General features: G+C 38.9%; 1 long non-coding RNA gene across 1 annotated transcript; it reads right to left on the bottom strand.

The window, feature by feature from the left end:
• Nucleotides 1–12,909: 12,909 nt before the first annotated feature.
• On the bottom strand, nt 12,910–18,639 carry LOC147600036 (uncharacterized). Its single transcript, XR_015259042.1, has 3 exons — nt 18,518–18,639; nt 15,178–15,274; nt 12,910–12,983 (listed from the first exon to the last, which is right to left on the bottom strand). It is a non-coding gene; the product is annotated as an uncharacterized LOC147600036 (long non-coding RNA).
• Between the last annotated feature and the right edge of the window lie 8,215 nt (nt 18,640–26,854).

Here is a 26,854-nt window from a genome sequence, read left to right as displayed (position 1 = left end):
GACTCAACCTTAGTTATAGACTGTCCCTCCTTGCCATTCCTGTCCCAAACAACTGTAAGTCCCCACAGCCATGCTTCCCTCATTCTCAAATATCTCTTTGCTGACATTCACAGGGGAAAGAAGGAAATTGGCTTGGGTCAAAATATCAGAGGACTCCTGCTGCTATTGTGAAGGTCCACCACCTGTGAGAGCTGACACCCTAATCAGTATCCATCACAGGAGCAGGTTAGAGATGGGGGCGGCTCTTCAGGTTAAAATAGATGATTCCCTATAGTTTGCAAGCTGCCACCCTTCTTTGCCTATGTCTGTGCAACCTCCCGTACGATGCAGGACACTCAAACACTTCTGGGCACTTTGCTGGACATGTGTATGGGGTCCTTGTTCTCATGTGAGGTTTGGATACATGCTCAAGAGCAAGCCTTCAGCCTTTCAAGCAATTAGATTACAGTTTGTGTTCCTGAATGCTCAAATTTTAAGGCTATTTTCATGTAGTTGTTACTGCCTCTCATAGCACAGGGAGCCTGCCTTCGTGAAAAATATCTGAGGGAAAATAAAGTACTGTTATTGGTACTCAGCTCACAGACAGGACTGAAGGACAGGGGAAGAATGATGCTTAGCCACCTCAACAGAAAAATAAAGTAACACCGTTTGAACAACAGCAACCTGTACAGGCTCTCCTAATTTATGGTAGACATATGCACCATTTGCTTTTGGAAAAATCTGCTTCAGTCTGACATAGGAGGAATTTAGCGCTTGCAGTGAAATATACCATCAATTTTGTTGTGATTGAAAATGAAAGAACATTTCTTTTTTATGTTTCTTTTATATCTTCTTTGTTGTGTTTTTTTTTTTTTTTTTTAATAAAGGATTCAACATGCAGGAAAGTGGAAAAAAAAAGAAAAGAAACAAGACCCACATTTTAGTCCTTTTTTCCTGCTAGGTTTTAAAGTGAAAAAAAAAATTACGTTTTCTCAGACAAACTGCCATCGTCTTTTTCTTTGTCTCATTGTGTATAGTGTGTGTATGCGTAAAGGAAAAAGCAATCTTGTCTGAGATCTTTCAACTGAAATTTTGGGCATGTCATGGGAGAGCTGCAGGTTTTTTTTTTTCTTTATTTTTCACATAGCAAAACAAAATTTCTACACATTGTATCTGACATTAGAGAGACTAAAATGATGCAAGCCTTGCTTTGTCTTCCCATTCAACAATCTAGGATGGGAAAGAAGGTAGCTTCTGAGTTGTAGGCAGCGTCACTCTGTAGGATAGCTGTTGCATGACAGTAGCTTAACTACACATGTGAGAAAAGAGACCACGGGGTTGTTTTGCTAGAGGAGGGATCAATAACTCAGACTTTGATTACTTAAAAAGGAAATAGGAAAAAAAATGTGAAAAAGCTAAACAAAATTTGGACAATTTATATATCCTGTAGCAGAACAGGAGAGAGGTTTGCCCAGCAACAGAGGCAAAAACTGTAGCCTTCTGCAAAAGAAGGGTGAGGCTCATACAATCATCACAATTCAAATTTATCTGTCAGAGCTCGGGAATCCATATTCTCCCCAGACCTATCTATAACATGCCAAATCAGTAGGTCGATACAGGCAATGAGTATCATCAGGAGCATATGAGGTACTACTGCTGCTGTCTCAATACCAGGGAGACGTCTTGATGCCTGGGAAAGTCATGCTGCAGTGGTTGTAGCATGGACAATGGATGCATCAGAGATACTTGGTAAATATGTGTTGACATAGCAGATCAGATCTTCCAGGTGTAGATCAGAAGCCTGAAAACATTTTGAATTCCAGAGAGAGAAAAGAAGAGATGCTCTGTAATGTTTGCCACTCATGTTTTTCTGAGGAAACACAGCATTCAGTCAGAGTGATCACCTGTTATGAATGATCTGCCTATGCAGGGCTCCAAGTGCAACTCCAGATTTGGGAAAGACAGAAAATGATGTCCTTGGCTGTTCATAAAACCCCAAGGAAGCTTTACTGCCAGGACTGCCTGGAAGACTTCAGCCCCAGGATTGGCATTTTCAGAGCACATCTGTTCAGTCCCCCTGGAGCTGGTACTCAGCTCTTCTTGAGGTGAATGGAAGGCAATTAGTATTTTCATATCATCTCAAGTCAGGCACCCAAAATTGATGGATGCTTTTTTGGGAGTCATATTCCTTGACAGAAGTTATTTTAACCAGAAAGAAAAAGGCATAAATGTGGTGAGGCTAATTATTTGCCAAATAATTTGTTTACTTTCTGATGTGTGTGATAACCTTTGTGGTAGGTGCACATGAGAACATGACATTTTAGATTAAGAGGCGCATCATTGTGTTCAGCTCAAATGCCTCTTGGCAGGCAGTGAAATGGCTGGCTATATATTTACATTAAAATGTCATTTATATAAATCAAATCCTGAGCACAAATACCTAGAGATATTGTTTTCCTATATGCAAAAGTTTATAATTTTATGTGTTCTTGAGCATAGGGCATAAATTAATAATTTGAAACTGTTCAGGAGTTGAAGACAGTCACTACCCCTGTCTTGGGCAGCATGCAGAGAAGCAGCTAAATCTGTTCCCCAAACCAAGGATTTTAAGATTTTATGCCAGCATTCTACTGTGTGAGAATGTCTTGCAGAGCAAAAGCCTATACATTTAGAGAATCTAAGCTGGAAACAAGCTAGTTAATACCTTAAAAAAAAATAGCTCGTCACTCTTGAGATAAAAAAAAAAATCAGCAAAGAAAGAAAATAGAATATTTTAAGTAAAAAAAAAAAAAGAGATGAGAAATAATTAATTACAATAGTACTTAAATTCCTCACCTGGGATTAGACCCTCTCCTATGACCTGTCCAAACATCTTGGGTTTTAACACAGGTAAAGGAGGAGGACAGGAGAATTGCGTCAGTGAAGGACTAAGGTGGATATTTTTTGAAAGGTATATGGATGCTTGAAGATGAAACTGGTAGCCAAGGGCACTTACAAATTATCAGTGTTATCAGTGGAGTGAGGCAGTTAGTTGACACTGACACCTGATGCCTATTTACTTCAAAAATGGCTTACTGCTGTTGTTTGAGGAACATTTCATAATCACACACAATGTATATGACAGCATCTGCTCCTCAGTTCAGAAGATACTGAAATTTACCATTGTCTTCTTCACATGACACTTGAGGTTTTGTTTTTACCTCTGTGTCATTCATTGAAAATGGAGTCCACCAAACTACTGTACATTGCTGAGCACAGCAAGGTACAGAACAGGGTCTTTTTTTCCCTCTCATTTAGGTCTGTGATTCAAAAAGTCACCTGTGGTTTTTAGGCACAAACCACTGTTGAAAGTTGTAGCTATCCTTAAAAGAAAAAAAAAAAACAAAACAAAACCCTTCCAGTCCACCATTGTCACACTTCCCCATCCTGACTGCTGCAAAAGGGAAGAAAATAATCCTTTAGGATTCACCCTAATTGGAACTGACTACTAATCTGTTGATGGGAAAGATAGAAATTAACTTTACCTGCCCAGAGGCTCCTCTGAACTGCCAAACAATAAGGTGGAATAATTTTTTTTTGTTTCAAAGTCTGCAATAAGTCTTCAATTGACTGCAATAAATATGGCCCTGCTGCAGCACTCTCTGGCCTTCTTTGGGTCTGAAATGCCACAGGTGCTCATATAATTTCAGCCCAAGTTAGATGCATTATCCTCCTGGAAATTGCTTCTTGTGAAATATTCAATTGGAAACTGGATCCAAAAGCAACAGGAGATGTTCAGCCCTCCCTGTCTCCCTAATGGAGAAAAATGGAGAACTGGAATACATTTGAACGGGTGGAGAAAAGTTACTGCAATCTTAATTTCTATTCTCCGAAAAAACCCAGAGGCCTGATATGAGTGAGTTTCAATCAGATTTCCACAGAGAAGTCTGTTGTTATTTTATCCATCTGACACATGGAGAGATTGTCTTGTCATAGTCGTTTCAGTCATGGACATCCACTCTTCTCTCTGCTCCATTTGGTTTCACAAAATGTCTAGTTTCTGCAAGAAGGCTGGTTATGCTTTTATTTCTTCAGCTGAATTGCCTCTTGCTGCCTTGAGCAATTTTTGTTGGAGAAGCTGGGCACACAGGGATAAGGGATACTTACTGTAGCTGTTTGCAGGATGCCTTCCTCATACAAAAGATTCAAATCAGAGACTAGGTGATTTTTTTATGACATTTTTACATCCTTTTTTGTGTGCTTGTGCTATTATCTACAGTGTGATTGTTATCAACAGATTTAGTTCATTTGGGGGTTTCACTATGTTATATTTTTGGGAAGAAGTAATGGCTTTCATTAGCCCATTTAATATGGCTGGGGAAAAAAAAAAAAAAACAACAAAAAACCCAAAAAAACCAACAGACATGCTTGCTGGGGGCTCACCACCTCTTTTCAGATCTGAAAAATAATTTGCATTCTTGCAGTAAGAGGCCTGGCTATGCAGCTGTCTCTTATCACACACTGTTCCCAGCTTTAAAATGTATGAACAAATGTATTTGGAGTGATGAATAATAAATAATTTTATCTCAACACAGTCTTTTATTTCACAAAGTCTCAAGGTACTTCACAGAAAGTAATAAACTTTCTATAAAGAATTAGGACCAACGTGCTGCCACCGCCACAAGAAGTGGCAAATCCTTAGCAATGCACAGCTACTCTGCAGAGGACAGATGCACGCTCACACAGAGAGCCTTTGCATATTGAAGGATGCATGAAAGATAGGAGGAGTTCTCAGGGTTTTTCCTTATATCCACAAGCACTCATCTGCTGATGAAAAGCAAATTGAAAAGGAAAGATAACAAAGGACAAAGGTTGCATTATCCTGATTTCTAAACTGAAGTCTTAATTGGATTTTTATAAGAACAGATAGTAACCTGTATTTTGCAATATTAGGTGAACTTTAAAAATAGAGTGGGCTTGATCAGCTTGGAATTTGCCCAGAACACCAAGTTTGAGACACTTGCCCCTTTGGGAAACCATCCAGTCCCTGCCAAACATCTTAATTTCTCTGTATTAAGGAACTCAGGAGCTCCAGAAAGGTCAGTGCGCTCTCCAAATTCTGGGCATTTGCTAAGTACTAGTGAAGGAGCCTACACAGAAATTTCCTGAAAGTGTTACTGTGGTGTCATGCACTTTTCTTCCATTTTTTTTTTTCTTTGAGCTTTACGCTGCAATTCTTTATGTCGTTGGGGCAGCTAATGTGAATTCTTCGTACCCTGTGGCTGAGGGCTTCCGCTGTCTACGAGCCCCAGCCTGGTTTTGCACAAGACAGTTGTCACCATGAGTTTTATAGAAAAATGTTGTTAAGGTGTCAGAAAGCCCACGAGCTAAAGCCACACAGGATAAGAAAAGCAAAACAATAGACTCAAAAGTATTTGTTGAGATGGGCTCACAAAGCTCAGGGATTCAGGAAAACACTGACCTTAAAAGCTGTAAAATCCCAGGGAAAGAAAAGCAAAGAATAGGAAGACAGCAAATCAGCAAGTTCAAAGATCAGCCTACGCCAAGGAGCAAGAGGCAGACCCTTCCTCACCTGACTGATGACTGCCTGTTCAGCAGAGGCTCATCCAGAGTCAGAAGAATATTCACGTGGCCCTGTAGCACAGTAGTCCTAGCTATCCAGTGCATGTATTCACCAATAAATAAATGTTATGTACTCTGATGTTGTTTTTCTTACTTGCAGGCTCAAGCACAGTAAAGGTACCCGACCAAAAGCAACCCAGAGGTGAAAGGCTAAGGAATAAATGGGCCTTTGCAAGAGGGACATCTGTTTCCATCCTTCTTCCCCTCATTAATTCCCTGAAATCCATTTTCTCTGGGAAGCCCAAGCTATCAACTGAGTCCCTGTTCATGGCAGCTGGTCATGAGGAGGGAAGAAAGCTACTGGCTGAGAGAGAAAAGGAGATATGTTAGTGAAGCCTTTTCTCTCACCACCTTCTTGGCTCAAGGAGATGGTCACAGTTAAGTGATAAAGGAAAGAGAAGCAGACATAGGGAGGGAATCCAGCAAGATGATGTGGTTCAGAGTAGAACTAAAAATGAGCATTGCTGCCTTTGGTATGATGGCTGTGGAGACTCATGATGCCTGCTAATACTGATCTAACTAGGCTAGAGCCACATTTCTGTTTCTGAAAGGAGAAGCGGGAAACAATGTAGATCTAGATGTTCCCTGAACAAGGGAAAACAATACTTTTGTCTCCTTCTAGTTGCTTTTCCTGCAAGAAATTCAGTAGTGCAGTACAATTTCCACCTAGTCTGGGCAGTAGGAGCTCAGGCATTTGTCGCCAGCACCCAACAAGCTCCAGTTGTTCAAATAGTGAATTGCCTAAGCAAGGCTGGGGGGAAAGCCTGTCTTCTAGAGAACTGACTCTGCTAGTTTCTGCAGTACAGGCCTGTTCTGATCCACATTAGCTGTGAAACCTGGCTTACAGCCCAAATCAGTAATCCCGGAATCAATGCAGATTTTCTAGTACAAAGAAAGCATTCCTCTCTACCCATTTTTATGTTTAAAAAAACCCCTCTTTTAAAACCAGGGTTAAATCACAAACAAACGCTAATAGAAAAGATCACATGCACAACCCCACAGTGTATTACCTATGTAAATAATATATAATTTTCACTATCTAATTACTATTTCGTGTCCCATTTCCTGTCATAGTCTATATTTAAATTGCATATTTGCCTCTATCTGCTTTCTCATAATGTGTCTTGATATGAATATTCATACCATCATTGAGTGTTTGATTACTTCTGTGCTAACCTTGAAAATACTACCCTTGCAAAACAGCAAACAGCCACGTGCTGTGGTTGTATAACAGTGAAGAAAAAAATACAATAAATAATGCTGATTTAACAGCATTGCTTGGGATCAGACCATGTTCTCCTTTGTTTTTTTCCTCAGCAGGTTTGGTTTTTTTTCCCCCCTTTTATAAATTAAGCAAAGTTAGTCCTTACTATAGTTCCCTGAATTACAACTCTGGAGACTGGATTTCCGTAGAAAAGGAATGGTGCAAGAAATAGGCAATGCAGAATTGCTGCACGTTGTACAGCCTTTCCAGATGGGAGAAAAAAATCCAGTTTCTGTTGCAGCTGGATGCACATTCCTTTTTCATTATATGAAATTAGAAAGAGCATTTTTACAATTCTACATCAGAAAGAAAAAAAAAGGCACAGGCTGGAGGAGTTCTCTGAGGACAAAAAAAAAAAAAAGGGAGGGAGATCAACAGAATTAAGTCTGCTGAAGTATGCTGAACCAGTCTCAACCAGTTTACTTTCATTATCACTGTTTTATAACATCATCAAGACAGACAGACTTGCAGGTGGTGGGGTAGGGGGTTATTTTATGGCAACGTCTTATTGACTCCTGGTAACATGCAAAACAGTCTATCACTCTTCTGGTCTTCTTTTACCCCTTTTTGAGAGACACTCACATACCAGAGTTTCCCGACCCTGCACAAAGCTACTTGAGTGTTTTAAAGATGCCTACATACCAGTTGCCATTCACCCTTCAGAGCACCAAGCTCACAGCTAGGTAACTTGTCCTGTTTTGGGTTTTTTTTTGTGGTGTGTTTTTTTTTTTTTCCTTTGTTTGTTTGGTTGTTTTTTGGTTTGGGGTTTTCTGGTGGTGGTTTCTTTTTGGTTTTGTTTTGGTTTGTTTTGGTTTTTTTGTTTGTTTGTTTTTTTTGAGAAGAACTCGTTACTTCAGTCTGCACTACTTATGTGTTCGCCTCTGGGGTATCTTCTTAGTATCTTCACACTGAAGGCATCATTCCGTAACAGCTTTGCAGTTATGAGTCAGTGACTTCAGAGATTTCCAGCCTTCAGAAGAGGGAAAGCTGGTCTGAGCTAGGAAAGTTGCTTCTCTGAGAAGCCATGGAGTGTTTCCCACTGTGACACAATTCTATTTCATGGCCTCTACCAATTTATCATGCGCTATGGAATAGTTAATAGTTAAATCTACTCCAGTGATGCTGCTCCACTGAGACCGAACATAGTCACTCATATTCACATTAGGAACACAAATGGACATAATCAGCATGGCAAGATTTTGATATGGCAACCTTTCTCCCGGCTCCTAATTGTCAGATTTGTTACAGTTCTGGCTAAGGGCCAGGCTTAAACGTGTCCCCACTCTTCTGCACATGAGGGTTTCATGGAAGGAAGAACTCTAGGAGAGTTCTCTCTAGGAGAGCTTAATGATTCTCCACAGATCCATTTATGAATTTCATCATGGAACAGTGATGTTGAGAGTAATTGTTTGATAGGGGCTGAGTTCCCAAAGGTTTGAGAGGACTGCACCCTATATTGGGGGATGAAAGAGTTGCTCTCACAGTCAGAGCCCATTTTTTAAAATCAGATCTTAATCACTTCATTTTACGGACAGACAAGAGCATTATTCACTGAGGACTACTTCTTTCCCACACAATACATTTAAAAGAGCTCTACTGGGATATAAAAATGTGAAAATGCAGTTGCCAAAGTTATTCAAATTAGATCGTTGCTATGTAACATGCTGCCATTTTTTAATCTACACAGGCTGCATCTTGCTCTTGGACACAGTTCAAAGCTGAAAAGGACAAACTTTAAGTAACTCTATGAGGACCAGCAGGAAACTGGAAGATCCCAGAACTGTTTTGAGCATTAACTAAGTTTCATCTTTAATGACTCTGTTCTGCCTCCAAATAAACTGAATAATGACTAGAATCTAAAGCTTATTTAGGAAGTTGCCATAGTAACAATTAACAACCTCTAAGCCTTTCAGCTTTATTTTATCTTTTTTTTTTTTCCACCGAGGTGCCCTAAATTACTTGAATCCTGAATAGCTACAGTAATATATCCATGTCTTTGAACTAAATGACATGGTTTTGCTAGAGCCCTCATTATGTGAATATTGATTGAATTTCTAATTGAGACTAGGCATCATCTTGCTGACAGCATCACTGAGAGAAGCCATGTAAGAGCAAGAAAGATTATTAACAGAAAAAGTAGAGAAAATAAGAATGCTGTTTCCACTAGGAAAGCAGAAAGGCTGATCAAGCTGAAGAAACAGTGAATGGAGTAGAATTAGTTTAAATGATTAAAGTTGATCTGGACTAAAATCCTCCTCCAGATGCAGTGCTGTTTGTTTCTGCTACTATCCTCTTATACTCTATTAAATATAAAAAATATCAGAGGAACACAAAGAGGCTGATTCCAACCTGTGGATTAAGTAATTATTCATGCCACTGCAAAGGGCATATTAACCCTAATTATTCTAATTTAGGTCCATTTTCCACTCACTTTGTCCTGACATAAACAATCCTGATCTTTTAAGTTGTTCCACAAAATATTGTGCCCTATATTTTCCTCTGCCACTTTGTCTGTTGTCATTTGACTTTGTCTTTGATGAAGCAGAGCTTCTGAAGTGATAGCGCTTCTGATGTAATTAAAAATAATTATCATATTCTCAAAGCTTAAGTTGTGCCCAGGCACCCACTTACCCATGTTTTTCTTACTATCTAGCTTTAATCCTCAGGTGCATACATCTGAGCTGTAGAAGCTGCTTCTGATCTGGTGCATGGGGATTGCCCTCAGACTGAAAAGCTCTGAAAGGCCCACACGAGTGTTTTGTCTCCTGTAGAGACTTCAAGCGTTGCTGGGGGCAGGCTGTGGGAAAACATGCCACGCAGAATACCCTCACCCTCTGCGTACAATCTCTAATGGTAACGCTGGTGCTAATCGGCATGTTCTGCGCACGCGCAGTTTTCTGCCTGTCTTTTCAATTATTTTTGTGGATTGTTTTCTTGGAGTCATCATAGCTGTAAGTGCCTGCATTTTCCAAGCTACCTTTCCTGGACACCGCCTGATTCCTAGGGAGCACTTCAGGGCCTCATAAAGAGCAAAGAACAGCCCCTTCTCAGTAACCTGGCTGCTTGTTCTCCTTGCCAAGGCAACGAAGGGCAACTGAGGTGTCCCAGTAATTGTAATAGCTCCAAAACCTAATTTCTCTGCAGAATCCTCAGGGCAGTTGTCTCAATTTGCCCAGTCTTTCTCAATGAGCAGAGTCACATTGCTTCTACTGTCAGCTTTTTCTTCACACCTCCAGAGATGACTACAGGGGGCCAGCATTATGCCTTCAGTACCTCTGACGAGTTTAAGAAACGCAGCAAGCTAAGTATGGGTTTTTTTCTGTACTATCTTACTTCTGTGTTGTAGCAATCACCAGTTTACTTTCAGCCTCTGAGGTCTTCTGGGATCAGAGCTAGCACCTGGACCATTGCATTCAACAGTCAGCAATGGCCAGAAGTAGCCACAAAAGAGGAGCATTTACCCGTATTTCTTAGATGAGACTCAAGTCTGTAGCATTAACACATGCTGCTATTCTCTTACCTGTTCTGTATTCACAGTATTTTTGTCACCAATCTCAAATCAATCCCACTTGTTTTGTACATGGCCCTTATTTATTTATTGTACTAGAAAAAGCAGTGCATTTTCATCTTCCTTTTTTTTTTTTTATTTTTTTTTTCTATAAAGACAGCACATTTCTAAATTTCCAAGCAAAAGCAGGGGAAAATCCACCTATCAGTGGCACTATTCAGAAAGCAAGTAGTCTTTCTTATATCAGATAGCTACAAGCAGTAACTGATAAAGATTGAACTTTAAAGGAATTGGAGCAAAATAATTCCAATTTCACTTGATGGTATGCCTTTTCTAAAGTTGGTCCTAAGGCAACAGGGAAAAGGCAGATGACTTCACTATGCTTTGATGAAAACAATATTCATCTGGATTACCCCTAAACCTGTCCTGGGGTTTAATAATCACTTTAACTGCAGATAGCTTAAGAAAAATAGTTCAATACTGGTTTTGTATTATTTTTCCTCACATCTTGGAAAGAATCTCTGCAAGTCTGCTGAACGCCTTTTTTGATAATAAAAGAACAATATCCTAAAGAAAAGATGTTAGCTCCATCCCTGTATCTGACAAGAACACACACAATAATTCAATGCAAATAAAATCTGGAACAAAAAGATAAGATATGGTCATTTTTAAAGTAGGGAAAATGATTCAGCAGTCATAGATTTTTTTATCTGCACTGCAGTTCGCAGAATTTTCATAATTTACATGACTAAGATGTTTGGCTGCTCAACCTTATAATTCACAGGGAAATAACATCTGACTATTTACACTGTTATATTGACCTTGGAGAGCTTCCTGTACATATTTTTCTCTTGCAAAAATGCCTATTGCTATCATGTAAAGCAAAATAGCAGTGACGCCAGTCTCCAGAACATTATACAGCGTGAAGTAGACTGAGCTCCTGGGCCATACACTTTCTACACTCAACACAGGACAGGACAGTCATACGGGATGGAAGAATGAATAGACAGAGGTTTCAGCCACTGCTATACTCTATAGTGCAAGGTGCAAAGTTGGACAGTACAAAAAGGTATCTGTCACCCACACACATTCCAGCCAAACCACCCTTCTGCCTTGCAAGCCAGCTACTGGTTTCTCTCTGCTCTTATTCTTTTGCTAAAATTCTCCTGACAGACTGTGCCCATTAGGATGGGACAGCTAGAGGCGGCTGACTGTGAAAGGTCTGACTTGTGTTGTGGGGAAGATGGATGAGCAGAGGAGGGAGAGCCGCTGGGGCTGGGGGCAGCGTGGATGCTGCTCTGGCCGTGGCTATTACTCACTGACAGCAGTGGGCTGCCTTAATGACAAGGGGACAAACCAGGCTGGGAGGGCTGGAGAGTAAAAGCACTGTCCCCTCAGCATGCACAGACGTGCTCAAGCAAAAGCAGGGATGGAAGCTGCTCTGAGCAAGCTGACCACACAACAGCTGCCCAGCGAGTAACTGGCCACCCACTCTCAGCAGCACCAGAACACACATCACATCTACTTCCACACACAGCTTCTGCAAAGGCTGCTTGCAAGGCAAATGCGAACAGCTAATAAGGCAGTTGCAACATCACAACATCTATTCAGCAGCAATTTTCAGAAATGGCTTCTGAAAGTACCTACCCACTCTTCTCATTTTTGTTCCCAGGGTGGACAGGCTCCATTTTCTGAAGATGTCTTACTTTGGAAGCAGCCCATTACCCTGGGCGCTAACCTCGCAGCCACCACATCCTCAGGTCTTTTGGTCCCAGCTCCTGATGTCCCCTGATGCTTTGTCCTCCATCTCCCACCTCCTCCCACTTCACTCATGTGAGCCTCTGGCTTGATGGCACAGCTGTTCGCTGATCTTTTCCCTTGATGCCTGCGTGGCCACAAAGCAGAGAAGGATCAGAGCCCCAGAGTCTGCCCCCTGTTTACACCTTATTTTGAAGGAAGTCTGTGTCACCTTGCATGAAGGGTCTCCCCATCTCTCCCAGTCTGCCTTTCTCTGCCAAGCTGGATGTGGCCTCCATGCTGTGTCCCATACCACCTGCGATGCCCAGCACAGTACCTGAAAGTACAAACCAAACACACATTCTTTCATACATCTGCTGCTTTCGTTAAGCCCTATTTAATTCAGACACATTGATTCATGCATTTACTTTCCTTGGAGGTATTAATACCACCAGCTCATACATACAGAATGAGAAGGGAAGTAGCAATAGCACTGAAATTGGTCCGTAACAGATGTTAGCAAATATAGTTATAATGTCTGCCTGGCATACACCTTTGTTTCTCAAGTGGGGTGAGTGGTACACAAATAGAGGAGAAAGAGAGAGAAGGATTGAAAACCTTAGGTGTACATCTGGAAATGAAACAATTTCATACAGACATTGCTTCTGTCTGGAGAGAAGACATCTTAAACCTCTATGAATTACACACTGAACCCAAGGAAAAAAAAAGCTGTACCTTTGTTTTCTTACAGAAATGTGCTGTGATTTCTGTAGTGAGCAGAAAAAAAGCAGTGCACTTTCAAAAGTGTAACTGAAGGCAATACAAAAGAAACCAGCTGTGAGAGTCCAGGTGTCCTAAGGCTGGAGCCCATTGCTGAAAGGCAAAACACTTAAAGTCTAGCTTGTGTCTTCAATTAAAATGGTCAGTTTTAGACAAATGCAAAGGTATTTTCCTGTGACATTTGTGAATGCACATTTGCATTTTACCACAGAAAGCATTTCTAGTTATTAGACATTAAAGATACAGTAATTAAATTATTTGTTGTTGGACATCTCAAGTCGTGGTTGTGGTAATTGAAGTGTGGGTGTTTTCTCTTTTCTTTCTCCCCCTCCCTCCACTTCTGTAACATTTAATAATTAACAAAGCTTTGTAATAATTTCTGGGTTGGGCTGCTAATTTACTTCTCATACTGACATGGTGATGTTCAGTATTACGTATAAAGGAGAATGATTTTTCGTGACTGTTTTAATTATGTCTTATTTTGTGAGTGTGATGTAACTCGTAGGGTCCAGTGTTTCTATCACATTCACAGAAAGGCACAGTCTATAAGCACTGTGATGTCCCTTGCAAAGGTCTTGGTCTTCCAGATAAGACAGACATAAATGTTTTGTTTTACTGACTCACATTAAATATTTGGTTTGGATTTGTCCTCTACTATATGCTGTCCACAGAAACAAGTATAAAAAAAATAGGCACAATGCAATGAAAGATGTACTGGAATATCACAATGCTCATAGTTGTCACATGTCTTAAATCCACATAATTATACTTTTCTTCAGAGACTCAGATCCACCATTAAACCTACACCCATCTTTAGCACATTTGTATTAAAAGTAGTTATTCAATACATTTCAAGTTCTGTTCCTTAAATGTTAAAGAACAAAAAAAAAAAATACAGAAATATTCTGATTTCTTTATGAACTTTTTCAGAAGGACATTAGATATCTTATAAGCAGATAGTTAAGAGTAACTTTGGTTTTTTTTTTATTATTCACAATGTGTTAGCTGGGTATATAATTATACGATTTACTTTTTTCACTTGACTAATGCCAATAATTAATTATTATAAATAATGACTCCTTTATCTTATGACATTTTTACTGGTGTTTCTGAGTTACAGCTTTACTGGTTTTTTTTGCTAGTTGTAAGAGTTCAGGTTTTCTCTGCATACCTGCCCCTGTGTATTGCTGCTGGGTTGGCAAGGTTGTTTTGCATGTCTGCTCCTCGGGGCGGGGGGGGGGGGGGGAGGGGGTGGAATTCTCCTCTGAGTCTCTGTACTGGTTCAGCTATTTCATGAAACCTGGTTTTATCTTCTGATTTTATAATATAGCTCATATGGGCAGAAAGTATCTGATAAAAAAAAAAATCTCTTCCTCTAGTCAGTGTTATGTTTTCATAACAGTGACACAGTCTAAGGATATAAGGAAAATAAAATAAACTTAGCAAGGGAGGCTGAGATCCAAATCCTGTTTGTTTTTCCACCAGTATGAATTCATCTAATAGAAGATATTACTTCTCCACTAAATTTGATGAACTCTTAAGAAGGAGCTGGGTGGCACTTCAAAGAGAAACAGATAGGGAAAGACAGACAGTCCAGTGAAGCTAAACAAATGCCCCAAAGCTCTCTGCCTAACTTCATTTCATATTGTACCATGAGTCCTTTCTGCATTTTGTGTCCCAATCACAGGAACAGAGAACCACAATTTCAAAGACATAAGTTCCTAAATAGCATGTTTGTGTAAACAGAGACCTCTTCCTACAAAGTCTAAGGCATCCTTGAAAACTGAAGCTTGTAAGACTTACACTAAAGCAGGCTGAGACCTGAGCCCTATCACTGCTACACTGATGAGCTCTGAGGAGTCAAAATCTCAAACTGGACATTACCACAAGAACTTCAGACACCTTTATTGGAAAGGTGAGTATTGAAGAGTCAAAAATTAAAATCTATACACTAAATACTCAACTCTCTTCTATGCAAACAGAAATCAGCATTTTTATGAATCTCAAAATTTTTGTGGAGAAAAAGAGAAGCAGCTAAACAATTTTTTAGATAAATAAAAAAATCATACACTCACTCTGTACCCCTTCAGTACACTAATCAATTCTTCGTTATACTAATACTAGATTCAAAAAAAAAAAAAAAAAAAAAAAAAAGGTCAAATTTACCTTAGAAGTCTCTTTTATTGACTGATTTTCCTCATTGAGGAAGCTCGTTATTTTAGTAAGGTCAAAGTGTAGTTCCTCTCGTGTCAACATACTTGGACTTATTAAGCTTTTTAGATTTTACCTTTGGCTGGCTTATTTGCACGTCCATCTGGATCTCTGACCTTCACCCAAGTGGGCTCCAGTTATCCTTCGTGTTGGATCCAGGCTCTAGTCTTTGGCTGCATCATTTACAGATAATTTTCAAATTAATAATATTATTTCAATAAATTACTTTTAAAATAATTTAGCGATGTGTAGTAAATGCCATTACAAGCACTTTATATGTCTTATGTAGTGATTTAGAAGAAAGAAAAAAGACCGGTCAAGCTAACCACAATGAGCAGCAACGCTAGGGTCATGTTTTGTTAAGCTGATATTGCACTTATGAAGCTAACATTTGAGTTTTTATAATAATTGAGCATACGGCTGCACAAGGAAGCAAAACCCATTATAAAGCTTTTTCAACAGGATGCTCCTATTGAGAAACTTAGAAAAGGAAATTGTATCATTTTCAATGGCAACAGTTCTCTAGAGATACCTTCGGAACAGTAGAACAGCCAATAAAATCATGCAACACAGTTTATTCTGTTTAATAAAAAGGGATTGAAGACAGGTTGGTTGTGAATTAATTAGTAAAAGTCATTGTTAAAAGCTCCTGTTCATCAGATCTTAGAGAATTTTTAACAACAAAAGCTATCTACGGACATTAAGTAACTCAGCGTAGCTGATGTCATAAAACACCGTCAGTTAGGATAAAAGCTTATGGTGGCTTTCTATTCTGTAGATTCAAGGACAAGTCCCAAAGTATGTCATCTGAGGCAACTAAGTTTAGGAAAGTTGAAGTTAGGAGTTTAGAAAAGTGCAAGCAAGCCAGTTAAAGAAAGCATGCAGAGAAGCAGGGCTTTTTTCTCCCCACCCTGGCCCAAGATTTGCTGTTAAATTTAATGTCTGTAAGAATAGCTCTTGACTATTCAGTGTGGTAGGCTTATAGTAGCTAGGTGAACAGTTTTGAAAGTAGAGAGTATTTATTCTACATACATATGCACAATGTAATTCTAGCATGCCCCTGCCCTCAAAATGAGCAAAGGATACAGCTGGGACATTTTCACAGTAGTCTTCGTACTCCCTGTCCATCAATGGATGTGTAGTATCTACACTGCAAAGATTTTCCTGCTTTTTAATTACAAACAACTAATATATATAAGACCCACTAGCAAGTTTATTTTTGTGTGTTCTTGCAACTTATTTAGAAAACAGAGTATTCCAGAGGGAATAGAAGCATTCATGATTCATGAAGTGTTTTGGGCACGGACTCTGAATGGCATTCATCAGATCTGTGCTGTATACCCCTCCCTATTCAGGATGCATCAGTTCAGACATATGGTCCAAGATCATAAAATTCAACAGGAATTTGAAACATGCTTAAATACCTTCCTAAGTAGGAAGGCATTCTTTGGAAGTATTCAGCTGTAAACTATAACTTCTTAAAATAAAAACACCTGGCTGTCATTTAGTGTGGTATCTGTAGTTTAGGATCCCTCAATCTGCAACTCGTCCCACTATGGTCCATAGTCTTTGCAGCAGAACCTTAGTAAGGAAGTGTTTAAGAACATCTTTAACACTAGTTACAGTCTTATAGAAATCAAAGCAGCACCAAATATTAAAAACTGTCAACTAGAAAGAGGCATTACCAGGTGCTTAAGAGCTTTGCTGAGAGGCCATGATGCAGAGGAAGTTTGTTTGCACAGCAATTAATTCGCTTGGAGATGTTCTTTTAAACAGAGTTCCCTGGCTGATATGGTAAATATTTGATTTAGTAGCTAAAACTGTGTATCTTAAGAGGTCACTTTGTAATCTGCCTTTGAGTACCCAGGAATTTCAGTATTTGAACAGCCATTCTGGAAATTGAGATCCATTGCCTTACATCAGAGCTTGCAGTTAAACACACCAAAATGGAGAAAACATGCTGTATACGCGCGTGTTTCAATAACTTACCTCCATTTCCAAAGGCATGAGGAACTGAAGTACATTATCATGTTGTGCTCATGAGTTAATGACCAGAGCTAGAGACAAAGGAGTCAATTGAGGCCTTATCTATTTGATAGTTACTTTGTTTGTGCCAACTTTTGTCTCACTTTTACTCTCTGCAGCTGTGGCAAGATATTTTTATTTTGCTAATTGCTTTCATTTTTTACTCCTTTTGGGGGATACAATCCATAGGTGCTTTAGGGAGCTCCTTTATCTCCAAAGTGAAAATATCTACGTGCAATGGGAGGCTTACAAAACAATGAATTGCAACCCCTCGACAGTTATGGGGAGTTACTTGCATTGCACTTCGTTCTGTGTGAATCTGCATTTAATAGCACTAGAGAAAGCTGTCAGTGCCAATGCACTTCTTGGACTTGCCAAGGACTGAACACAAGGACACGGCAAAGAACTTAAGTGGTTTGCCAGATCTCACCAGCACCACAGTGCACTCCCAGTTAGGCACAGCATAGAGTGTTTCTTCAAAAACTCATTATCATGATCTGCGCGCCGTTTTCCATATGCTTTGAATTGAGGCTTACATGCATCTGCTAAGCTCATCCCAGATGGGGTTCAAATCATCTTGAGACTAAGTTCGTAAGGCTGACATCAGATTGCTATGCATCTTGCACAGGTTGCTTAGTAATTTCTGGTTCATCTTTTCAGACATAGATTTATATTCACATCCCTAGTGACTATACATAAATATATAGGGCTAGATAGATCACCAGACTCACCTGGAAGGGCATGTTTTATGTTTTTATGGATAGCCTTCCTCCAAGGCAACAGTAACTCCCAAAACATTAATGATATTAATCTCAAAAAGATGTTTCTCCTCTCTCAGGGGAATCTTGTCTTCCACACTGCTTTGAATGGCAAAGCCCTCTATCTGTTACGAGCTGGAGAGAAGCACAAGGAAGAGTGGAAACTGATCCATGATAGACTTCATGAATTTTTTTTCTTTGTTTGGTTTTTATGGTTAGCCTCTGCAGTGGATGCTACCAACTTCAAGTTAGTTCACTAGTCTAATTTTCATACTACTTAGTCACCCACAGATGGTAAATGCTTTGCAGTGAGTCAATTGAACTGGGACTTGAACTACAAATGCTGCTGCTGCAGGGTATTGAAATATAGATAAATAGTAAATCAAATGTGATATAAGTCAATAGAACAGGTATAGTGGCAAGATACTGTTTTTAACTACATAACACAAAGGAGATCCTAAGCCATATTGTATCTTTAGTTGCTTATCTTGGACTGCATTAAAGGAACAGTTTTCAGAGAGAAACTTACTCTCTTTTCCTGTTCTGCCTCCTACAACTCTCTATATTTATTGATGAATGACCCTTCATAACTTGAAATTTATAGTAACAGGTGCATGACAGATAATCACTTACTGGAAGAGAAAACGGAGGCTGGCAAATTATCCTGAAATTGTTTGATTTATCCTGGAACAACAGAGGCAAAAACCTTTTCCAGCTCAGCACACTCTTGAGACACTTGTATTGTAACTGGGAATCTTGAAAACAATAAAACAAAATCAAAAGCAGAGAGTCACTGCTGGTTTTGCTGAAAGGCAATTAATTTTAAAAATTCATGTAGAGTTTACATTTTGCTTTGCTTACCTAAGAACCATTTTATGGGCACTCCCTTCTGTTATTGCCTTGCAAGGATATTATGGTTGCCATTGGGAGAAATAAGGTAAGACTCCACAGTTAAGTGTACTACAATTTGACAGTAGTTTCTTTTTATAACTGATAGTTATCTTAGTATGCAAATATATGGATCACAGACCTCTCTCACCTCTCCTATTTGTATCACTTAGTGTCTGCTGCAGCTTACAATTATGTTTCTAACTCTCCCTATTACAAAGCACTCCAGTCGCCTCATTGTAAATTTGCTTTTGGAAAGCTAACTGTACTTCAAAGTCACATTGCTGTAGATGTTGTACACCATACAAAATGGACCATTTTGGTTTAGAAGGATTCACAGTTTGCATAAAGTAATCTAAACCGGGCAAAGAATTAGCCATCCAGATCCTTATCACATACTGGTGAATGAGTTTTCCACTGCGGGGAGACTCATCTCATCCAAATTCAAAGGTCCCAGTAGTATTGAAGATATCAGCAAATCAGAACTATGCCAGAAGTCAATCAATACTTTCACTGTGAGTAGCAGCAGAACTGGAAGCAGCTCCGATGAAAGCAAAGAAAAAAGGGGAGTGAGATAATGTTAATTGGTTCCTCAACATGTTACCACTTCCTACTGAGCCAAATTTCAGATAAGAAATTTGAATTTAGATAAGTTATACAGAAATTATATTTCCTCATCTACCTGTGTAATGTTACATTTTACCATTAAAGACACTCAGTCTAGATATATCTACGTTTTAAATATTTGAGAGCTTAGTACAGATTAAAGTGGTGTGTTGCCTCAAATTTCTCACCTCTGCCATAAGCTTCTTGAAGAACCTGAAGAAGGAGCTGTCAAATGCTACAGTGAGTTGTGTCAGCATGTGCAGATATCTATGTACAAGATTTAATGCATCTTTGAAGTACATCTTCACCTGTCTAGAGAAACGCTGTGGCAAGAGGGAGTGGAACCTCATGAGAAATCACTAAAGAGGATCTGACGATGGATGAGAATCAAAGGAGTCAGTCTGGAGTTCAGTGCAATCATTTATAAAAGCTAACCACTTTCTGTGAATACTGACAATTTTGGAGAAACGCTGCATGGATTATAGATGAACAAGAACTTCTGACTGAATAGTAAAGACAGTATCTACAGAAATAAAGAAGGTCAGAATATGGTTGCTTTCTAATTCACCTTAGCCTGTAAACAAGGGGCATGGGGAGCTTTTATGTTCAAATTCTTCAAAAACAAGTCCATGGACTCATTAGGATGTGGATCCAAACTGAGCTAGCATTGTGGTAGATTGCTCTTTCTGTATGTAAGCATGAATATCCAACAAACAACACTTACACATTACACTATTATTTTTAATAGAGCAGACTAGAAAAAAAAAAACAATTTTGAGAGCATCAAGTGCAAAAGTGAGATCATAACTTAATATATATTATGTGATATCATCATGTATTAAATCACAGCTTCCTTTAATCTCTTAAAGCAAAGAACCCAAAATAAACTGTCTTGATTGACACATCCTGGGTGTTTTCCCTCCCAACTCCATTCTCCTCAGATGGCCCACTGGCAGCATCATAGAATCATAGAATGGTTTGGGTTGGAAGGGACCTTTAAAGGCCATCTAGTCCAACCCCTGCTGCAAGGAGCAGGGACGTCTCTCCAACCAGATCAGGTTGCTCAGAGCCCCATCCAGCCTGGCCTTGACGGTTTCCAGGGATGGGGCATCTACCATCTCTCTGGGCAACCTGTGCCAGTGTTCCACCACCCTCATTGTAAAAATTTTTTTCCTGATGTCCAGTCTAAATCTGCCTCCCTCTGTTTCAAAACCATTACTCCTTATCCTATCCCAACAGGCCCTGCTGAAGAGTTTCTCCCTGTCTTTCTTATAAGCTCCCTTTAGAAACTGGAGACTGACAAAATATAATGATAGAATGACTGAAAGATTGGTCCAGACAAGTGAAAAATCAAACACACAGCACTGCTTTTTAAATGTGAGAGCAGCTGCTGCAAGAAGATGCAAAAGAGATTCTCTGGCTCTTGAACTCTTTCAACCAAGACTGGACTGAATATCATCCACAAAACTTTGCTCCAACTCAGTCAGAATTCATGAACTTGATCAGGACACTGGCAGCTGAAACCCTCTGGCCTCTCTTATGTAGAAAGTCTGATTTGATATCATAGTAGTTCCTTTTGGTCTTAGAGTCTATGAATCTGTTTTCAACCACGTCAAGTGCAATAGCTCTTCATAGAAAATGAAATCTCTGTTTGCCTTTATTCTCTTGGAAATGGATCCTGCTAGGTACAATGGCAACTTAAGTTTGGCAAATGAAGAATCTGGAAAGACTAACATATTGCTTTTTTTCCAGACTGCCTGCTGAGGCTTTGCCTCTGTGTTAATTCCAGGAGACTGCCCTCTAGTCAGCCTTTGCATTTTTTTCACTCCATCTTGCATATAAATATTTTACTGTGCTCCAATATAAAAATTTGATAGAATCTGAACTGACAAAGCGTAGAGGAGACAAGGATATTCAAGCTTATCTTTGTAAAATAAAAGTGTTCTTTATCTTAGCTCTCTTACTAAAGCAATTGAGAAGAAAGTGTATTTGTTGCTCTGAGATTTGGAGGGAAAGATAATTTATATTCTCATATTAATCAGGAAACGAGTTTGGCTATTACGGTATATATCTACTTTTATAATGACGAATTACTGACCACAGTGGATAACCACACAAGCAGTGTGATCTTCTCCTATGCCAAAAGACAGATTGTTAATCTGTTCTGAGTCACAACAACTTTAGAAAGTCACACCTACAGAGCATGTTTTCAACTAAGACTGAAGTGTTAAGAGGGCAGGCTTTTGTATAAAAATTATACTGATTTACTAAATGTCTCTGTGATAAGATTCATATCATTTCCCAGTGAGCAGAACAGTGGAAGGAAATAGTAAAAACAGATTACAAGTAAATTGGTTAAGAAATTCTTTCTGATGGAAAGCAAACAAATTGTGACCTAGTAGGTAGATAGATACTCCAAGCTTGAAAGGATGGATTACTGAACTGAAAAATTGTATCTTCTTGACTATAATTGCATAGCCCCTAAAAATAGCAAAAAGTGTATTTGGAGTGTTGGGTTCAAGGAGTTCAAAAATTAATGATGATGAAGTGCTATAATTTGGGGCCAATATGTTTCAAGTTATCAAGATGTGAGACGTCAGGATTTTTTTAAATAGAAATTGAAAAATGCTACCCGCCTTGCCGTTAGCATCTCCAAAATAGCCAATGCTATAAATAGTAATGAGTTTACATGCTGTTTCTCTTTTAGTATAAGTTTTAAATGCGTTGGCCTTGACACCATACCCATACTTCTGTCACTTAACTTTGTTTTTTCCATTTCCAAAGCCAAGATGACTGTACTGCAAAATTTGACCATAATAATCCCTTAAAACTTGGTTTATTTTTATCCTAAAAATTATTTACATAAATCAATATACTTCCCAAACTGCTCAGTGCTGTTAACATTCTCCTTTTAGCTTTGCATCATATACAACGAGCATTTCATTTGCCTAATGAAAAACATATTTAAACTAATGAGTACACAGTGTTTTTATTTACATATGCAATTAAAATTTATCACTATTAATAGCTGACAGAGGGGAAGAGAAAGTGTGATTATTCCAGTAAACGCACACTCTTTCAAGAGTTTAACACTTCACAGCACTAAAGATAGAGATTAAAAATTGGCATCAGTGTGGGAAAAAACCCCATAAAACAAACAACCAACAACAAAAAAACCCAACTTTGAGGTGTGCTAATCCCCATGGTCCATTTCTGCAGACGAAGCCATTAAACCTTTCCTCTTTAGGTGCACCAGAATTTATCACCCCTGTATAGAACCCCAGCTTGCATCCCTACCATTTCAGTTTCCTGGGGGAGTGTGGGTGGGTTCCCCCAGCAGAACCCATTTCATATTTCACTCTGCAAGAGCAGAGCTGCAGAGTCCAGTCAGACCAGGTGCTTCTCAGAGTCTGGTGGGAGGTCAGCTAAGTAAGAGAATACCCTGCTCTGCAGATATGCAAGAGAGAAAAACGACAATAAATGTGCACTGAGTGAGGAAGGAGAGCCAAGGTTGCTTGCTACAAATTGCACAGGAGTGAAAAGCCTGAAGGTGGGGCTGCCTTCAGCAGGCAACAGCTGTCTGGCATTGACACATCGACAGGGCACAGTGAAATGAGATTAATCAAAAAGAGTCAGCGATACAGAGATCTTTAGCCCACCTCATTCTTCTTCGAAACAGAGTTCAAAGACAAGCATTGGACACCAGCTATCACTGCACGGACAAACATGGCAAAGAGCGCTAAATCTCTCACCTTACTGCCGTTATCTTTCACAGATGTTACAGAACCTGGCAGGGGAACGCAGATTTCTGCTTAAAGCTGCACCACGCGGGAACACGCTCTTACTGAACAGTGCTGTTGCGGCAGCACACTCTGCCAGCAAGTGAGAATTTTACAAGCAACACTAAAGGCACTCCAGTCTATGGTATATATCATAAATCCTTGATTATTGATATGCACTCATATGCATTTTTGTAAACATTGTGAATGGTGCAACTGTAGCTAGGACATGAAAAATATTAGTTTATTAATTAGTTTTATTAATTTAATATATTAAATAATTCTTGCTGCAATTTTACAAGCATCAATAATTTTGCTTTGATTTGAAACTTTGGGTTGTGCTGCCTGTTTTTTCAAGGAGGACATATTGAAGAGACAGCATGAATAGAGACAAGGATAGAGATGAATATTTAATAATGATATATACAGTGGGATTTTTTTTAAAAACTTTTTTTTTGTTAAAAAAAAAACAGGAATATTTGATCATAACATTTTAAACTGGAAAGAGAAACCACAGTCACAAAATCCTGACTATAAAAGCAGTACCTGTTTACCACAGCTGAAGACTGGATACCATGCAGATGGCTGGCTTCAGTAGCTCTATGCTTACGTGAAATCTTCCTGTTTGCAGTGGGAAAAGGGTCAGCAGCACCAGTACCAGGGCTGATTGAAGTAATCTTCGCTAGTTTGCTTGTGTAGACAGACACCCACGAATTGCAAGGCAAAACCAGGTTCAAAAACTGAAAGAATGTGAACACTCCAAGTCATAGTGTCTAAAGACTAACTGTCAACTGCAGCAGGTTTTTTTTTGTGGAGTGGATAGTTTTTTTTAAAAGGTTAATACAGTGAGAGGTGCATGTGGAGTTCCGACGTAGAAGTGATTAAAAACATTAGGGATAGTTTTGCATACACAGTCTCTGTGCAAATATCTGGACATAACCATGGCTGACTGCTACAGACCCGTAGCTGGATAGTGAACCACACTGGTGGCGTGCTCAGATGCATGGGTGCAGATTTAGAGGCTGTAACATTACTGTGTCTCCAGATGGTGCCATTGCAAATTGAGTTTTACATTCTGTTTATGTGAAAACGCAGGACTTAGTTATCTCTTGGAGAAACTTGTTGGTTGTGAAGTTCATTGTAAGAGCTGAACCAATTATTTACTACCTATGTTGTGCTAATACTCAGCTTCTAGGTGCTGTTGCTGTTTACAGCATGGACCATGCTAGGAAGCAAAAGGACTATCCAACACCAAGTAATTAAAGATTCCTTAAAGACAGTTTAACTCAAGTGGTAACAGGCAAACAAATCTGTAAACACAGACTAGAGAAATCACCAAGTACTATGTACATTATAAAATCAATCCTCTTAGTCACAATGCCATAAGATGGATTCACAATCCTGCACTTAGGTGACCATTTCTTCCTCTTCTCTCTTTTTATTCATGGCCATAATGTATGGGCTGGAGGAGAATGATCAAGAGGATGACTATAGAAAAATACATACCTTTTTCTGCTGTGCCTCTTTGATTTGATTCTCTTTCCAATTATACAGTGCCATAAAGCATGAGCAGGGTTGTCAGCACAACAGAGTCAATAAAACTGAGGAAGACTAAATTGTATTTTTTTTTTTCTATCTTCTGCTACGTTAACAGAATTGCTTGGTAAGTTCTGATTCTAGGACATTTGCAATTTGCAGTAGGTGATGACGATGCATGAAGCAGAAAGAACATGCGAATTTTTGATGGGATTCAATTGTTACAGTAGGAATATTTTGAAATTATCATTTCCAGACTCTTAAGATTCGTAGTGGAGTGCTCTAACTATATTAATTATGGAATACTGAGATTTTTTTTTTTTTTAGGAGAGTTAATTTTCTAACTAATCACTGCATTACAAATATGGTTATTAGATGGTTCTAGAATCTCTTTTTCTTCCTGCCCCTCAGTTAATTAGTATTTCAAAATTAAATAAATTGTAATGCTATGGTAAAATGACTCAGCTAGATTCTAGATGGCTGTAGCTGATACAACTGCAGCGCCTTAAGTTCTACTGATAATCTGAGCTTTCAGGAGAAGCATTAAAAAGCGTCTCAGCACGTGCTTTATGCCTAACGATCACCGAGTTCCATTAAAACATATACATACTAGTTTGAAGAAACACAGCATATGAATTGGCTTTCAAAGAGAAAAGAACAACTCAATATCTGAAGATAAGGTTAGGCCCCTGTGCTTCCTTTTATTTAAGTTTATGGATTTATTTTTCCCCCCTCCCTTCTGGAAATTTATCAATGCTTTTTTCTTTAAAATTCAGCATATTTTTCACAAGAGTTATTTCCAAAAAACTATGTGAAATGTATTGCTCAAATGCAAGGATATTGCACACAAAAATAAACTGGCCAAGTAACGTAGCTGCTCTGCATTGTTCACAGATACCTAGCAAGCAGTGTTTGCATCAGAGAAACTAAGCAAGAAGGACAGAAAATTAGTTTTGCAGTGATTCTAGGAATTAGCATTCTCCATTTCTATGGTAACATTGCTAAAAGGTTGTTAATAATAATTAAATACATGCAGAATAAAAATAAGTAAGCTAAATAGAACGACATCTATTGCAGGCTTAAGTGTTTTTCCCCCCTGTAATGGGAAACACATGTACAAACTTGCACACATCTAAACTTTGGTACAGCACAGATTGATGCATATATTATTAGCTTAGTTTGCCACCGAGTAAAGACAGATGTGGGATGAATATGTATTTGACCTGGTATAGCTATAGGAAGACTATTAAAGCAGACAAATGTATACAGAGATAGTGGTTGTTCAGCGGGCATTTTGTAGAATCACAGGTTCATTACCAACTACTAATGAATTCAGGGTACATAAAAATTCCTGGCAGTTTTTCTCTGACAAGAATAACACAATGACAAAAATACACCATAGAAACTTTCTCAGCTGGGAAAATTTGCCTAACACATTTATATTCTTGCACAGAAAATAATTTGCTTTACCTCCAGCTACTTTTGATGCAGCTACTAAAATAATGTATTATATAATTCTTATCTGTACACATATACATATTTATATATTCTCATTGGTTTGTAGACCTGTACCTAGGGAAAAAAAAAATTCTCCTTATCACAGACTCTCAAATCTCAGTTGAACTGAAAGGAAAATCACAAATAAACATACTGCAGATCTTACCATCCTCTCTCCTTCCTTCATAGAAAACGTGGAGGTTCCTGATAATACAGAGGAGAGAAGTCTGATCCCATTGTCAAATAAATCCAATTCCATTACAGGAAAACAAGGACAAGAAGGAGGGATGAAGAACAATAAAACCTCATCTTCATGTTAATCTTTGTTTCAAACACAATCTGAATGTGCAGCAAAGCTCCATCAGCTTTACATAAGCAGGGCTTTTCCCTCATTTTCACAGGGTTCTGTATTTCTAAGGTCCTAACAGAAGAAAAAACAGTGAAAGTTGTCAAATATTTACAGCTTCTGTGTGGAAGTGAATGCCTGATCTGAAACCCTGATTTAGCAAGTTTTTCAGGGCACACTCAAAAAATTTCAAATAATTTAGAGCCACTGTGTAGGACATGAGGCATCTAAGTGAACCAGCAGAAACGAGAGCAGTTAAGGGAAAGTATTTTCTAAATCATCTGGAGATAAGACTAATAAAAACACATACCACATGCG

Source organism: Chlamydotis macqueenii, chromosome 7 (genome assembly GCF_036417535.1).
Source record: "Chlamydotis macqueenii isolate bChlMac1 chromosome 7, bChlMac1.mat, whole genome shotgun sequence".
Taxonomy (NCBI): Eukaryota; Metazoa; Chordata; class Aves; order Otidiformes; family Otididae; genus Chlamydotis; species Chlamydotis macqueenii.
This window is presented reverse-complemented; position numbering and strand designations above follow the sequence as displayed.